The sequence below is a fragment of the Desmodus rotundus genome, chromosome 6 (genome assembly GCF_022682495.2).
Source record: "Desmodus rotundus isolate HL8 chromosome 6, HLdesRot8A.1, whole genome shotgun sequence".
NCBI classification, from domain to species: Eukaryota; Metazoa; Chordata; class Mammalia; order Chiroptera; family Phyllostomidae; genus Desmodus; species Desmodus rotundus.
The window spans coordinates 90575357-90589433 of NC_071392.1; the positions used below are offsets into that span (position 1 = coordinate 90575357).

At 50.3% G+C, this 14077-nt stretch overlaps 1 protein-coding gene across 9 annotated transcripts in view; it reads left to right on the forward strand.

Annotated features, from left to right (window-relative positions):
- Nucleotides 1-2420: 2420 nt before the first annotated feature.
- Nucleotides 2421-14077, forward strand: part of GALNT11 (polypeptide N-acetylgalactosaminyltransferase 11) — a 40452-nt gene continuing 28795 nt past the window's right edge. The window contains exons 1-3 of one of the 9 annotated variants that reach the window (XM_053926138.2): nt 2425-2627; nt 8355-8456; nt 8699-8880. The gene's annotated coding sequence lies outside the window, so the exon portion shown is untranslated. Of the gene's footprint in view, nt 2628-2724; nt 2865-8354; nt 8457-8698; nt 8881-9277; nt 9502-10658; nt 10777-12236; nt 12542-12607; nt 12631-13815; nt 14063-14077 lie in introns of those variants that run through there. The other 8 variants (XM_053926144.2, XM_053926137.2, XM_053926139.2 and 5 more) reach the window with 8 other exon arrangements.

Genomic DNA, 14077 nt, shown 5'->3' on the forward strand with positions numbered 1-14077 from the left:
ACGCTGCCACGCAGCTAAGACGCTATCATACAGTGATCTCCAATTGTTTGCTACACTCATACTCGGCCCTGGGGGGGGGCCGTAGGGACTGCCCCACTCTTGGAGCCTTTGCCAACTCTAGTCCTACCCCAGACACATGACCTGGCCTAGCGGTTTCTCTGAAGGACATTCACAGAGAGCCTCGGTTGGTAGTACCTACTTCCGTTCGATCTCCTGAACTCCCTTCTTGCTGCCAATGTGGATTCTTGCATCGACGCCTCACTTAGCTGGGTTCCTGAGTATCTGCTGTCCAGTCCACTTGCCTAGGGGTCCTGGACCAGCTCCCTTTTGTTCCTGTCTGCCCTTCTGCCACTTGGAGACATTCCTTTTTTTCTCTTTTTTTTAAAAAAAGATTTTATTTATTTTTAGAGAGCAGGGAAAGGGAAGGAGAAAGAGAGGGAGAAAAACAACAATGCGTGATTGCCTCTTGAGCACCCCCTCCTGGTGACCTGGCCCACATCTCAGGCATGTGCACTGACTGGGAAATCGAACCAGCGACCTTTTGGTTCGCAGGCCTCCACTCAATCCACTGAGCTATACCAGCCAGGGAAACACCACTTCTTCCTTGCTTCTGATTTTGTCTTTTTAATGCCTGTCCCTTCCTATGGTTCTGGCCTACAGTTCTCCTGACACTTCTTGGACTGCGTGCCCTGCCGATGAGCTACGTTCTGACTCATGAACTGTTTAGCTAGTTCGTTTAACTGTTTAACTGATCAGGGAAGAGGAGGCTAGGTTCCAAATCTACCCTTTGTGGACACGCTCCCAGATGTCTTGTTGAACTTCCTTCAGGTTAGAGGAATGGCTGTGGAATTCACCCGGGTGCAGGTGGCTAGGAAAGTGAAATGTATTTAAATTACAAAGAGAGAATGAGAAAATAGGTGAAGGGACACATGAGAAAGGAGGAAAACAGACTGGGGGGTGCTTAGGAGAGGGTCACTAAGTGTAGCCTATGCCGGAGAAGACACACGCTGGTTTTTACAGTGAGAAACAACTGGGCCAGCCTATTAATGCTCATTCATTCAGAGACCGCGTGCTCATCCTTGGGGCTGGCGTGCAGCAGACCACAGAGCAGGCAGACACCCCTCTCTTCACAGAGCTTGTGTTCTTGGAGATGATAGAGACAAGGTAAAGAAGAAAGAACCAGTTTACAGCCTCTTTATACCAATGTGTTTAGCAAAATACTCTATTGAAATCTGTTGCCAGAAGGACGTGGGAAAAGCCTATGGTCATGTATTGCGGATGGCCATATATTCGATCGAGCCTTTAAAAGGTCAATCTAGCAGCACAAAATTAAGCACAACGTTATCATTATATTCTTGGCCCATATTTATGCCTTACTTGCTTCTAGAAAGTAGTAAAAGATTGATTCTAATGAACCCATAAAGCTATTAAAATTAGAGTAAAATACAAAGTAGAAATTCTGTAGCAGAAGGAAAGAGAATTACAGTAGTTTAAATACAAAGCATCTTCTTGTAGTAATACCTTTTTTCTAGTTTTAGAATTTGAGAATAATTCTAAAGTAATCGTGAAGGATGTAAATGTCAGCTTTGTGGAAAGAAAAGGAAATGTTCTTCGAGCCCTGGGTCTAATATTAAGTCTTAGTTTTGTGATAATTTAGTTCGTCCAGTCACTAGACAACATGGATAAGTGTTAGAAATGATACAGCATGTTGCTCATACAACCTCCCCTTGAATACATTTGCAGCTGACCCTGTAATAGAAAACAAATCAGGATTGATATCCAATTATTTGGTGTGATTGGAAGGAAATCCATACATGCCGATAAGTGGCACATTTTTGTTTTTGTGGGGAAACTTAAAAATCTGATTTGTATTCTGGAGCAAGAAACGTCTGCTAATCAGCCCAAGGCTTTTCACAAAACACCGTTTTTGGTATGACCAAATGCTCCGGCAAAAACCTTAAATTAAGCCAGGGAATTCTACAACTTAAAGCATACTTCCAGGAATTTATTCTAAGTCACACCAGTATGAAATAATTAAGAGTTAACACTTACTGAGCTCTGATTGACCCTGCGTTCCACCACAATGCCACTCCGCAAAGGGCACTACAGTGTCATCCGAGCTCTCGGCAAAATGCAGACTTTGCACTGTACCCACCGAGCCCGGAGGGTTTTGCACAGCTTCCTGGAGCACAGCGCCTCAACCTTTACATTCCAGCCTGCGCTTCGTTTGTCGTAAGTGGCGCTGACCACCTTCTCTTACGTTGAAGGGTCTGACGTTGCCTCTTAGAAGAAGGAAAAACTCAAAACAGCGTCCGGAACACACGGCGCGTCCGAGGCCGCGGCGCGCACCTGCGGACAGTGACGTCACCCGCGGCGCGCGGGGGCGGGTCCTCGGTCACGTGGCCTCGGCGGGCGTCCTCGCTCCAACCTCGGCAGCGGCGCGGGCAGTGGGCGAGCGCCCCCCGGGCCTGGGCCAGCCCCTCACCGCCACCGACCCCGGCGCTGCGTTTCCTCCCGGCCAGCTCCGCCCGCTGCGGCTAGTGCAGCGCGGACCTGGGCTGTGGCGGGAGGGAAGATGCCACTGCCCGAGTCCCAGAAGGCCGGGTTCCTGTGTTGCCGGCGTGGGGGTGAGTAGTGCACGGCCGGGCGGCGGCGTCTGACCCCGCGCGGCCACCGTCCCCCCTCTGCGCCTCGGGCGCGCGGCCCGGGCACCGGGGCCCGGCGGGTTGCCGGCTGCGCCCGGGCGGTCCCTGCAGTGTCGAATGGTCGGGCCTGGCGTTCGAAAACCCGAACACGGTCCTTCAGGCGCGGGTGTGGACCGAGGTGACGCCGGAGACCTCGGCGCCCGCCCCGAGCGATTTCCGGTGGGGCTCGCTTTCTGCTGTGGGCCGCCGCAGTCGTGGACGCAGGTCGGGGGGCCACAGGCCGGAGCCCCCGCTGAGGCTCCTCTGGCCAGTGCCCAGGAGGGGCTGCGGGAAATTCCAAACAAAACCCGGAGAGGGTCGAATAACGCGCCCCCTCCCGGACCCAACCCCCAGTGCCCACAATATTTACATCGCCCTCCAAGTCTCACCAAAAAAATCCCTGTGTTTTTACGGCTGCTTTGTGCCAATCAGGATTTTAACCCGGTCCACAGGTGGCGTTTGGTTGATGAGCCTTTTCCTTTTCGGGGTTGTTTTTGTTTTTTTTTTTTTGCAATATACGAGTTGAAGAAATTGGGTTATTGGTCTTGCACAATTTGCCGCGGCCTTAGAGTTGGTGCCTTTCGGATGAATATAAACGTATCAAAATATGCAAATATCGATAGACCTCACCCTTTTGAGGATATTAATGCGCTCCTGACAGGCCAGCGTTGTCTGTGTCATCGGCCATCTGGCCCCGCAGTCTTTTTGGTTGGCTTTCCAAATAAAATGAAGTTGTAACTTCGCATGGGCTTTAATGCTCCGGTGCACCCACAAAATACTGTGGTGCTGCTCTCCTCCCCCAAATCACAGTTTTAGACCAGGCTTTTTTCCCTCCGCTCGGTTTTTCCCTTTTACCTAGAAACACCGTGTGTTGAGACCTGCTCTGCAGCCTTCAGAAAAGTCGAGAGCAGACAAGCTGCCCTCAATGTCGTCGTGAAGGAGCAGTCCCCACTGTTCAGTCTCCTGTTGACAGTTTCCGTGGGGTTCTTTTTTTTAAAACTTCAAAAAAATTGTGATAAAATACAGTGGCACCTCGGTACTTGTGACAAGTGCTGAAACCCGACACGTACCCAGCTCTGGCGGGGCGGTGTCTGACTCGTACAAGTTCTGGCAAGTGTCACTGGTCCCCAGCAAGCACCACGAGTCCCCAGAAGCGCCACGAGTCCCCAGCAAGCGCAGAGTGCTGAGACTTTTTTCCTTCAAGAGGCCACGAGTACAGGGTTTGAGGGTTCCGAGGCCAAGTACTGAGGTGTGGCTGTATGTGTAATATGACCCCCCCCCCCCACTGGAGGACATGCTTACTGATTTCAGAGCGGGGGAAGGGAAGGAGGGAGAGAAACATGGATGGGTTGCCTCCCATACACAGCCTGACCTGGGGCGAGTGCCTTGACCATGGGCCAGAGGGGCAGCCTTTTGGTTTATGGGGTGTCGCTCCAGGCCGGGACGTGAAGTTTACCATCCTGACCACGGTAGGTGCACACGGCAGACGTGTTAACTACATTCGCAATACCGTGTGACCATCCCCACTGTCTATTCCGAGTTTTCCGTCACCCCGAACAGACTGTAGCCACCAGACAGTCAGTGCCCGTCTCCTGCCCTGCTTCCGACTACAAACTGGCCTGTTTTGGAGACCTGGCGCAAGTGGACTCATGCAATATTCACCCGTTGGTATCTGGCTTATTAATGTTCAGGGTCCACCCATTGCAGCACGTGTGAGACCTGATTCCTCGGTGTGACTGCGGGGTCCTCGGCTGCACAGCTGGTCAGCGTTCATTTACCCCTTCGTCTGCTGGTGGCCGTGGGCTGTTCCCTCCTTTTGGCTACTAGTGAGTTTGTGGTTACGTGTATGTTGGAGTCTGTTCTTTGGGGTAGGAATTGCTGGGTCATACGGTCAGTTCATGTTTAACTTGAGGAACTACCAGATTCTTCACATTTTAGGACCGCTTTCTTAAAGACCCTCATGCCTTACTCATTGCTGAATCTGATGACCCCACCTTAACCCCCTTGCCTGACCTAAGTGCTAAGTCTGACGACCCCCCACGAGAACCCCCTAGCTCCATGTAAGTCTCCGTGCCACCTGCTGTCTCTGGGCAGCGCACCCTCTTGAGGTTCTCCGACGCGGTGACTTCTCAGGTCCCTCACGGGCTCTGCCTTCTCCACACCAGAGGTTCAGTGCTTGCGCCCTGGTCCATGTGATGCTCTCATTCCTTAAACCCTCCTCGCTGCCCGGCCCATGTCTCTTAGACTGTAGCTTCGATGTCTACTTTTAACTTCTCTCTGAGGCTTAGGTTTGAATTTCCAGTTAGGGCACCTCTGCATCAGTGTGCTCTCTCGAAGGCAACATCTTCAAGACAAAAGTTGCCTCTGCATCCTCCCAAACCTGTTCCCCCATGCTCCCCATCGTTAGGACTTGAAGGCTGGTGGTGGTTTTATCCTCCCTTTCTGCCTGAGGGTCCCCAGTCCAGTCAGCGTGGTGAGTGCAGACAGTTCTGCCTCTGGTTCCCCTTTCCACTGATTTCCACAGCCCCAGATCCAGCCGTTATTGGAATGTTTACTACTGGACTCCCCGGTGCTAGTTTTTTATTCCTGCTCCATTCCAAACAGTTTTACACAGCGCTCCTAGAATTGGCTTACAGGCGCTCTGTTGCATGCAGAACAGGTTAATCTCCTGGGGGTCAGAGCCCTAGCCCGTCCTGGTGGAATTAATCACCTTCCCCCGGCCTCCTCCAGCCGGTGTGCATTCATTAGGCCAGCAGCTCGGCGTGCTGTTCAGTGTGGAAAACCACACACACACGCGTGCGGCTTCCCAAGACTCGAGCTTTCTGCTGAACATATTTCAGAACTTGGCCATTGAAGTTTCGGTCTTTAAAGTCAAACTTAAATCTCAATTTCTGTAAGAAATTTTCTTTAAGTGTCTCCTCCATACTTGTTTCTATAAGGTTTGTTTCTATACTGTACTACTGTTTAGAGTTTGCTTTAGAATATGCCTGAGTTTTTCACCTTATTTTTCATTTTTGTAGGACTTTTGTTCTCTGATTTAGAGAAAGTGACCAGGGGTATAAAGGTTTTTAAGGCTTCTGTGCCACTGTCAAGTACTTTTGTAAAAATGACCTGCAATTTGCCCTGGCTGGTGTAGCTCAGTGGGTTGAGCACGGGTCTGCAAAGCGAAGGGTTGCCGGTTCGACTCCCAGTCAGGGAACATGTCTGGGTTGCAGGCCAAGTCCCCAGTAGGGGGCGCATGAGATGCAACCACACATTGATGTTTCTCTTCTCCTTTCCCTCTCTCTAAAAATAAATAAAATCTTTAAAAAAAAATGACCTGCAATTTATAATTTCATTACTGATAAAAGCATCATTTAACTATCAATACTTGAACTTCAACGAGAATTAAAAACATTGCTAATTCAATCATTAGAAAATAGCACCTTATTTTTATTTGCATGTATTTACTAATTGAGACTGCAGACTTTTCCATACGGATTTCCAAGATTTAGCCAAGTAGTTTGAAAAACACTGTATGTAGATTCCCAACCCCCTCATAGCAGGAGGGGACAGGGCTCTCAGATTGGGCACTGGTGATATTTTGGGCCAGATAACTCTGTTGCTGGGGGACTGGACTGCCCTTGCATCGTAGGGTGTTCAACAGCACTCCTGACCTCTGCCCACCAGATGCTAGTAGAACCCCCCTGTTGTGACAGCCACAAACATTTCAGACATTGCCAAGAGACAGTGGGGGTTACCCTGTACCCCAGCCCTGGCTGGGAACCAGTTGGGTTGAATCTCGAGCATGCACTTGGCTGTCGGAGCCTACTTGCACCTGCCCAATCCGCCCTTCTGACTGCGTGCCCTGCGTCCACACACACCCTTGCCTGTGCGTTTCTGTGTGAGTGCTGTTGGCTAGAGATGACATTGAAAAGTTAATCTTCAATGAAACTTGTATTATTTAATGAAGAAGCAGAAGTGAGGAGAAAGCAGTTGTCATATGCAAATAACACTAAACCCACAGAATCTGTGTCCTTTGATTCCATGCACAGGAATCAGTTGAGGACTGCCGGCCAGGGGGTTCAGTTGGCTGGAGCGTCATTCCGTACACCAGAAGGTTGCAGGTTCGGTTCCTGGTCAGGGCACACACCTGGGTTGTGGGTTTGATCCCAGGGGGGTGCATACGGGAGGCAACCGATTGATGTTTCTCTCATTGATGTTCCTCTCTCTCTCTCTTTTCCTTTCTCTCCCCCCACCAAATCAATTAACCCCCCCCAACATATCCTCAGGTGAGGATTAAAAAGCAGTTGAGGACTCAACCCCGTAAGCTCATTCTAACCCTAGAAATCGACGTACAGGGTGGGGCTAGAGCAGGTTAATAGTCGTGAGCACAGGAAACAAATCTTTGTTCCTGCGTTAGTATTATCAGTCCTGCCTTATTGTCCACACGAGCAGCTGTGAACCTGCTTTGGCCCCACCCTGTCCATACAGCATCCAGGACCCTAAGGTAAGGGTCCGAGGCGTGTTTGTTGGGTGAGATATGTACACACATACGTACCTCACTCTGTTAGGTTGAGTTATATGGGTTCCACACAAGTAGTGTTGTGTGTCTGCCTCTTTGATGTCACACGGGATAGTTTTACTGTCCCTCCAAATCTGTGCCTTGCCTATTCAGCCTCACCCTCCCCAGCCTTCGGGCCCCTGGCACCCACTGATCTGTTTATGGTCTTTGTACGTTCACTCTTCCAGGACACAGCTGTCACGCAACGGGAACTGTACAGCAGGCGGCCTTTTCTAGCCGATTCCGTAGTAAAATGCACTTCAGACTCGTCCATGTCTAGTGTGGCCCTCTCCCTCCCACCCTCTTGTCCTTCCTTCCTCCCTCTCCCCTCTCTCCCTTTCTTATTTTGCAAAATAATATGTGATTGTATGGTTGTATCACATTTTGTTCATCATTCACCTACCGAGGAACAACTTCATTGCTTCCAGGTCGTGGCAATTACAAGGACAGTTGCTGTAAACATTTGTGCGCAGGTTTTCACGTGGGGATTTTGATAGTTTCTAGGAATTGGTCCATTTCATCTCGGGTTCTGTTTGTAGGCACAGGGTGTTTGTCGTATTTCCCTATTATCCTTTTAACGTCCATGGGGACAGTGGTGATGTTCCATCCTTCATTTCTGATGCTGGTGATTTGCATCTTCTCCTCCCCTTTTTTGGGGGGGTTGATGAGTGGGTAGCCTACCTAGAGGTTTATCAATTTTATTGATCATTTTAAAGAACCAGCTTTTGGTTTAATTGATTTTTCTTTTTTCTTTTTTTTTCTGTTTTCAATGTAATTGGTTTCTGTTCTGATTTCTATTATTTATTTTCTTATGGTAGGCTTAGACTTAAATTGCTCTTCTTTCTCTGGTTCTGAGGTGGGAGCTTGGGTTATTGATTTCACACCTTTCTTCTTTTCTAATGTACGCATTTAATGCTCAGTTTCCCTCTAAGTCCTGCTTTTGCTGCATCCAGCAAATTTTGATGTCACATTTTCAGTTCAAAGTAATTTTCAGTTTCTCTTGATACTATTTGGTTTACAGATATCTGAGGGGTTTTTTTGTTTGTTTTATTTTGTTTAATGGGTTTCTAGTTTCATTTCACTGTGCCTGCATTTTTATGTCTGGTAAACTATGTTTTATGGCCCAGAACGTGGTCTGCGCTGGTGAACTTGGGCTAGAGCAGGAGGTGTCTTCAGCTGCTGCTCTGGTGGCAAAGCAAGAGGGAGGGCGAGGCTCCTGTGATCTCCCAGTAAGTCCAGCCTGTGTCCTCCACAAGTGGTGTGGCTTCATTTCCCCTCGCAGCCCAGTCCCTTCTCTAGCTGTGGAGTTCCCATTCTCCTCCAAGCCTTGACCTCTGCTGATTATCTTTCACCCCTTCAGTATGACTGGAAGGCTGGGTGGCTGGAGTGGGAGGGGCATCTTGTCCCAGCCATTTTTATGCAGAAGGCTCTGGGCATGTTTCACACTGATTACTCTTTCCCTCCTTGCCAGATTCGCCAGAGGACCTTTCTGGGATCTTCACCTTCACCTTGAGGACCTGGTGGGGTTCCTGGAGGTAAAGCCCACAGAAGTGTACCCGCCCCCCAAAACAGCACCCTGGGGTTTCTGACTCCCATGCCAGTTTGCACGGAGCCTCTCGCACCTGTTCCCCACTGCAGAGGACTTTGCCCCAGGTAAGCGACTGCAGGTCTACAGGCCCACTGGTAGTTTGCCCTGTAACCTGAGTTCTCTGATGGGTCCGGAAACGCCACTCATTTTCCGTTTGTCCGGCGCTGCTTGTACTGAGGTTGGGAGTGGGCTGCTGAGCAGAAGTCACCCCCACTTTTAATTTCTAAAAATTTAGCTTTCAATTATAGTTGACATACATTATTATGTTACTCTCAGGTATAAAACACAGTGATCGGACGTTTACATACCTTACGAAGTGTGGACGAAGAAAGGGGTGCTATGGAAAGTAACCTCACAGCGTGACCTGGTCGTACATTTCTAACTGGGCAGGTTGTCGGGCGTAGTCATGACCCAGCAATGTGAGGGCTTCCGTAAAGGGTTTATCTTTGCCTTGCGCAAGCCCTGACCGATGCCTCTGTGTGTCTGGGTTAGCACAGCCGTCCTCCTGGTGCGTACACCAGCCTTTCGACGAAGACTTAACCATCCTCAAAACAGCAACCAGTCTTGCCTCTCCTGTAGTCCTGTCCCTGCGCGCTCTGCCGTCTCCCACCCTCCTGGAATGCTCCTTGTTCCCCAGAGATGCTGTGTGACTCATCTTGGGAGCACTTGAGCCCTGACTCCCCAGCGTAAGTTGTCAGTTTGGCTCAGATAGACTCTCGTAAAAACTCTCTACAGCTCCGACCGCCGTGGCTCAGTGGATGGGGGTGTCGTTCCACAAAGCAAAAGGTCGCCGGTTGGATTCCAGGTCAAGGCACATGCCTGGGTTGCGGGTTCGGTCCCCTGTCTGGCCACACACAAGAGGCAGCTGATCGATGTTTCTTTCTCACATTGATGTTTCTCTCCCTCTCTCCCTCCCTCCCCCGTCTCTAAAAGTAAATACAATTTAAGAAAGTAAATGAGTTTGCAGCTCCTTTTACGCATTTGGAATTAAGGAGGGGACGCAGGGAAGATTCCGTGAAGGTGGAGGAAGCGAGGCAGGGCTCGGATGGCAGGAGAGGTAGGGTTGTGCTTTCTGGAGGCCGGTCACCCTTTAGATGTCCTTTGGGTTTGCTCCCCTTTTTTTTGAGAAGGAGAACAGGAGACGATTGTTGTCATAGTTTGGGGGCAGAGGTGGTGACGTACTAGGCATTTATGTACCTCTGCAGCCTGGAGGCTGGCTGAGCAACAGAGCTGTTGGGATTTAAATTTCGGGGTGGGGGTGGGGGCAGGCCCTGGGTTTCCTTTGCCTTCCTCATTTATCTGCTTGGCTCCCGGCTGCGTGTGATCTCATGGCCCCTGTGCTGACACAGTGCGGGCTGGTTTACTGGGGCTGGGGTCAGCACAGACGCAGTGAGGGCATTTCCCTGAGTGGGCACAGGGGCCACAGGTGCTTCGTCATGCCGCCTGCCCTTTTGGTTTCATTTTTCGTGTTTAATTAATTAATTTTGCTTTTCTCCCGTCAATATCACCTTGTGGTTTTCCTGTGCATTTGAGGTGCACGTGGAGACACTGTCTGTGTTTATGTTCTCTTAGATTTTCTCAGAGGGATTCAGAAATATCAGAGGCTGTCGAAGGACTAGTTCCAGGGAGCGTGTGATGTCCGGAATTTGCTCTGGGCCTCTCCTCCATCAGTAACCTCTCACTTGGAACTGTGCGGTGCCCGGGTGGCAGGGTTTCTCCCGCTCTTGCAGGGTGGACGGGGTGAGAGGGAATACTGTGCGTTTCTGAGTTGTCGTCACCTGGTAATTTCGCAGAGGCACTTGGGAAGGGCGCCGTTGCGCATCAGCGCTCGTACTCACGTGAGTGCAGCTGAGCTGAAATCCGAACGTGTCTCTTTATGGAAAAAGCTAACAAATACTTGCTGTTGGACAATTTAGAACAGAGAGTACACTGACGAGAAAGTGGCTGGGAACTACTGAAAGGTAAATACTTAACATTTAAAGGGAGACATTTTAAACTGCATTAAATATTGTGAACGTTATTTTGCACTCCAGGAAAATGAAGGCTGTCCTGTTTGGCTGAATGGAATTGTCTCGTGGGTCCTGTGTAAAAAAGACAGACAGTAGAAGAGGCGTAGGAATTTCAAACAAGGTGGTGGTTCGCAGAAGAAAAACCGATTTTCAAATCGTACTTTCAGACTACTTGTTCATTGTTCAAATTTCATTCTTAAGTTTTTGACAAAATAATAGAATTAAAACATCCTTTCCTTTTAGTGTGCTGAAATCTCCATTTGCTTCTGAGATTCAAAGTGTTAACATTTAGTCCTCTCCACATTTGTTCATAAGAGCTGATAGCAGTATACCGTTTTAAGCTGGTGTAGAGAGAATAAAAATAAGTAGTAGAATTTACAGCAACACATTAATAGTGGTGAGATTTGAGGTGGTTTTTAATTTTTAATTTTTTTGTATTTCGGAATCTTCAGCATGATAGCAGAGCTTAAAATACAGACCCTGAGCACCTTGCACGGTGTCTGGAGTGTAGGGCTCCTACCGTGTTGCAAGTATTAGCCTTTCCTTCAGGATCACGCACTGATTTCCAGAAGAAAAATGTGGGGTTGTTCAGTACACTTAATAGGCTACAGCTGGCAGATCAGTGGATGGACTCATAGTGCCGTGACCTCGGCACATCACAGGAATTGTCTCAGTGGACGTCACCTAATGTGAGTACTTTATGGAGCGAGTGCTGTGTTCTTTGTTAGTAAAAGCTGGCTGTGAAAAGCATCTCCAAATGGGTCGTCTTAGCCCCAGCCGTGGTGCTGCTGAGAACTGCCCCTCACTCTAGTCTGATAACCATGCTGGGTGTAAGCTGACTGGGGTCTCCCGAGACCGTAGACTTCTAGGGCCTGCACACTGTGCCACAGCGCGGTTCCGTGTGACAACGGCAGGTGCTGGCGGGGCAGCAGCAAGGTTTTGAGGTGGGCCTCACCAGGCTCTCTCCAGGGGGCGGGTCTGGAGAGGACTCTCCTGTCACCACCGCACTCCTCTACAGTCTGAGGGCGGGCAGCCCGCTCCCAGTCACCTCGCTCAATCCTCCAGGTCTCTCCCCCAGGGGATGGGACTCCAGCACTCAGCCACGTGGGGACCGCTCCTCCTGCTGCTGGTCTTCCACGCCCTTTCATCTCTCCTTCCTCGGCCCAGACCCCTGCTCCGTCCTCTGAGCCGCACATGGTGCACACCTCCCTCGTCCCCCCGCACCGCCCGGTTTTACTGGAAACTGTGTGCACAGCTGGTCAGCCTTTTACTCATTTACCTTTTGAAAAATATATCACAGTGCTGCCAAACTGCTGAAGTTTTGGCTTAATTAATTACTTAAATTTGTGATTGAAAGAGTTGGTTCACCACTTGTTTGGTATTAACCAGCCTTTACAAGTTTACTCCGACCATCCTTGTTGCAGGTGTTCAGCTGGGACACGGCCACAGGCAATGGCCTGCGGGAGGGGTAGCAGACAGTGACACAGGAAGACTTCGTTGTGTGTGTGCTGGGGTCGCTCCTTGTCAGCACAGACCGGAGTCAGTGTGCGGCTCTCGATTTTGTTTAGAGGGTTTGATTTCTTAGGCAGTGAAGGGCCTGCTAGGAAAGAACCAGCATCCGGACGCACAGTGCCTTCACCCGGGTGTCAGCCTGTTGACCCTCTGAAAATCGGCATCTCTGCTGCTTCTGACGACTGCACAACTGACAGTATAAAAGGCAGGACAAGATTTTATACACGTCTCTCGTTTTTAAGAGGTTCCTTAACTTGGTGTAACGATTCACAACATGAAATGTTCTCTGAAGGAGTACGTAACATGCCCTGGCCCCGTGGCCCTGTGGCCCCGTGGGGTGGGGTGGCATCGGGGCTCCAAAGGGCTGGGGCTGTGACACCCCTTGGGGCGTGTGCCTGGGCTGTGGGTTTGGTCTCCTGTCCAGCATGTGTGGGAGGCAGCCTTTCCCCCTCCCCCTTCATCTCTCTCTAAAATCAGTAAACTTTTTTTAAAAAGAATTTCATGATACGGCTTGAGGAAAATAATATTTACCCGACAGGGTTATCGAGACTTAATTGTTCAATACATTTTACAGTTCGGGAAGCGAGGACTCCGGAAGTGAGCTGCTGTGGACGGACTTGGCCCCCCATGCGTGAGGCTTGAGGGGAAAGTGGCTTCATTTTGCCTGTGGGTCCTGGCAGCCCAGGGGAACCTGAGCTCACGCAGAGGCACAGTGGAACGTCATCTCCTGTTTTTGCCACAGAGACGCTCTGTGAAGTGGGACGGGCAGAGCCGTTGTGCTCTTGTTCCTTTTCTAGGGACAGGTTTGGCCACTGCCTGCCTGCCTCCCCCACCGTTGCTGGGGGAAGGCCTCAGGGTCCCAGGTGTCGCTGGAAGGCAGTGCGTGGCTCAGACAGGCAGGAACCCACTTATGTAGGAACCCCAGCACTTTGCAAGCCTGTTGGTGATACCACCACAGTGATTGCTTTTTGTGAACTTCAGCAAGTGTCCTTATGTGTTGGCTATGTGCCAGGTTGCTGTGAGCTCAGGGGACGCTACAGGAAGTAGAACAGATGCAGCTCATGCTCTGATGGAGCTGACGTTCTAGCAGGGGACACTGACACACAGATGTAACGAGTGAGGAATGATGTGGTGGGCGAGGAGGGGAGCCCAGACAGGCCAGGGTCTGGTGGCTGAGCCGCAGCTCCGGGTCAGGCTGGGCAGAGGGAGCCTTCCTGCGCAGGCGGTGTCTGCACAGAGACGCAGCAGGGCGACAGTACCTGGGATGAAGTGCTCCTGGCAGAGGGAAGTGCGTACTTCTAAGTGGGAGAGTGACTGACATGCTTGGTGGCTCCTAAGGAGACCTGTGTGCAGGACGAAAGGAAAGGGGAGGGGTCTAGTGGGCCACCTGGTCAGAGAGGTGGAGCCAGGTTCCCCTTGGATGGGCGGTCACTGTAAGGCACCGAAGGTCAGGTCTACCAGTGCTGTGAGGTATTAAGTTATACCTCATGAAAAGGAGGGGAAGTTAACCTTTGTTGACTTTCCCCGAGTTCTTGGACTCTGTAGGTGTTTTTCAGCGTCTCCTGTGTGCCGGTCAGCGTGCTAAGTGAAGGGGGTACAGTGAACGGACAAGACCAGCAAGTCTGTGGGGAGTAGCTCAGTCTGCTGCAAACTGTGTGCGTGTTAATCTTTGCACTTGATGTGCTACCTACGTTGTCTCATGTAACTCCAAGTGTTCTGTTTAATGGTAAGTGTCCGGTTA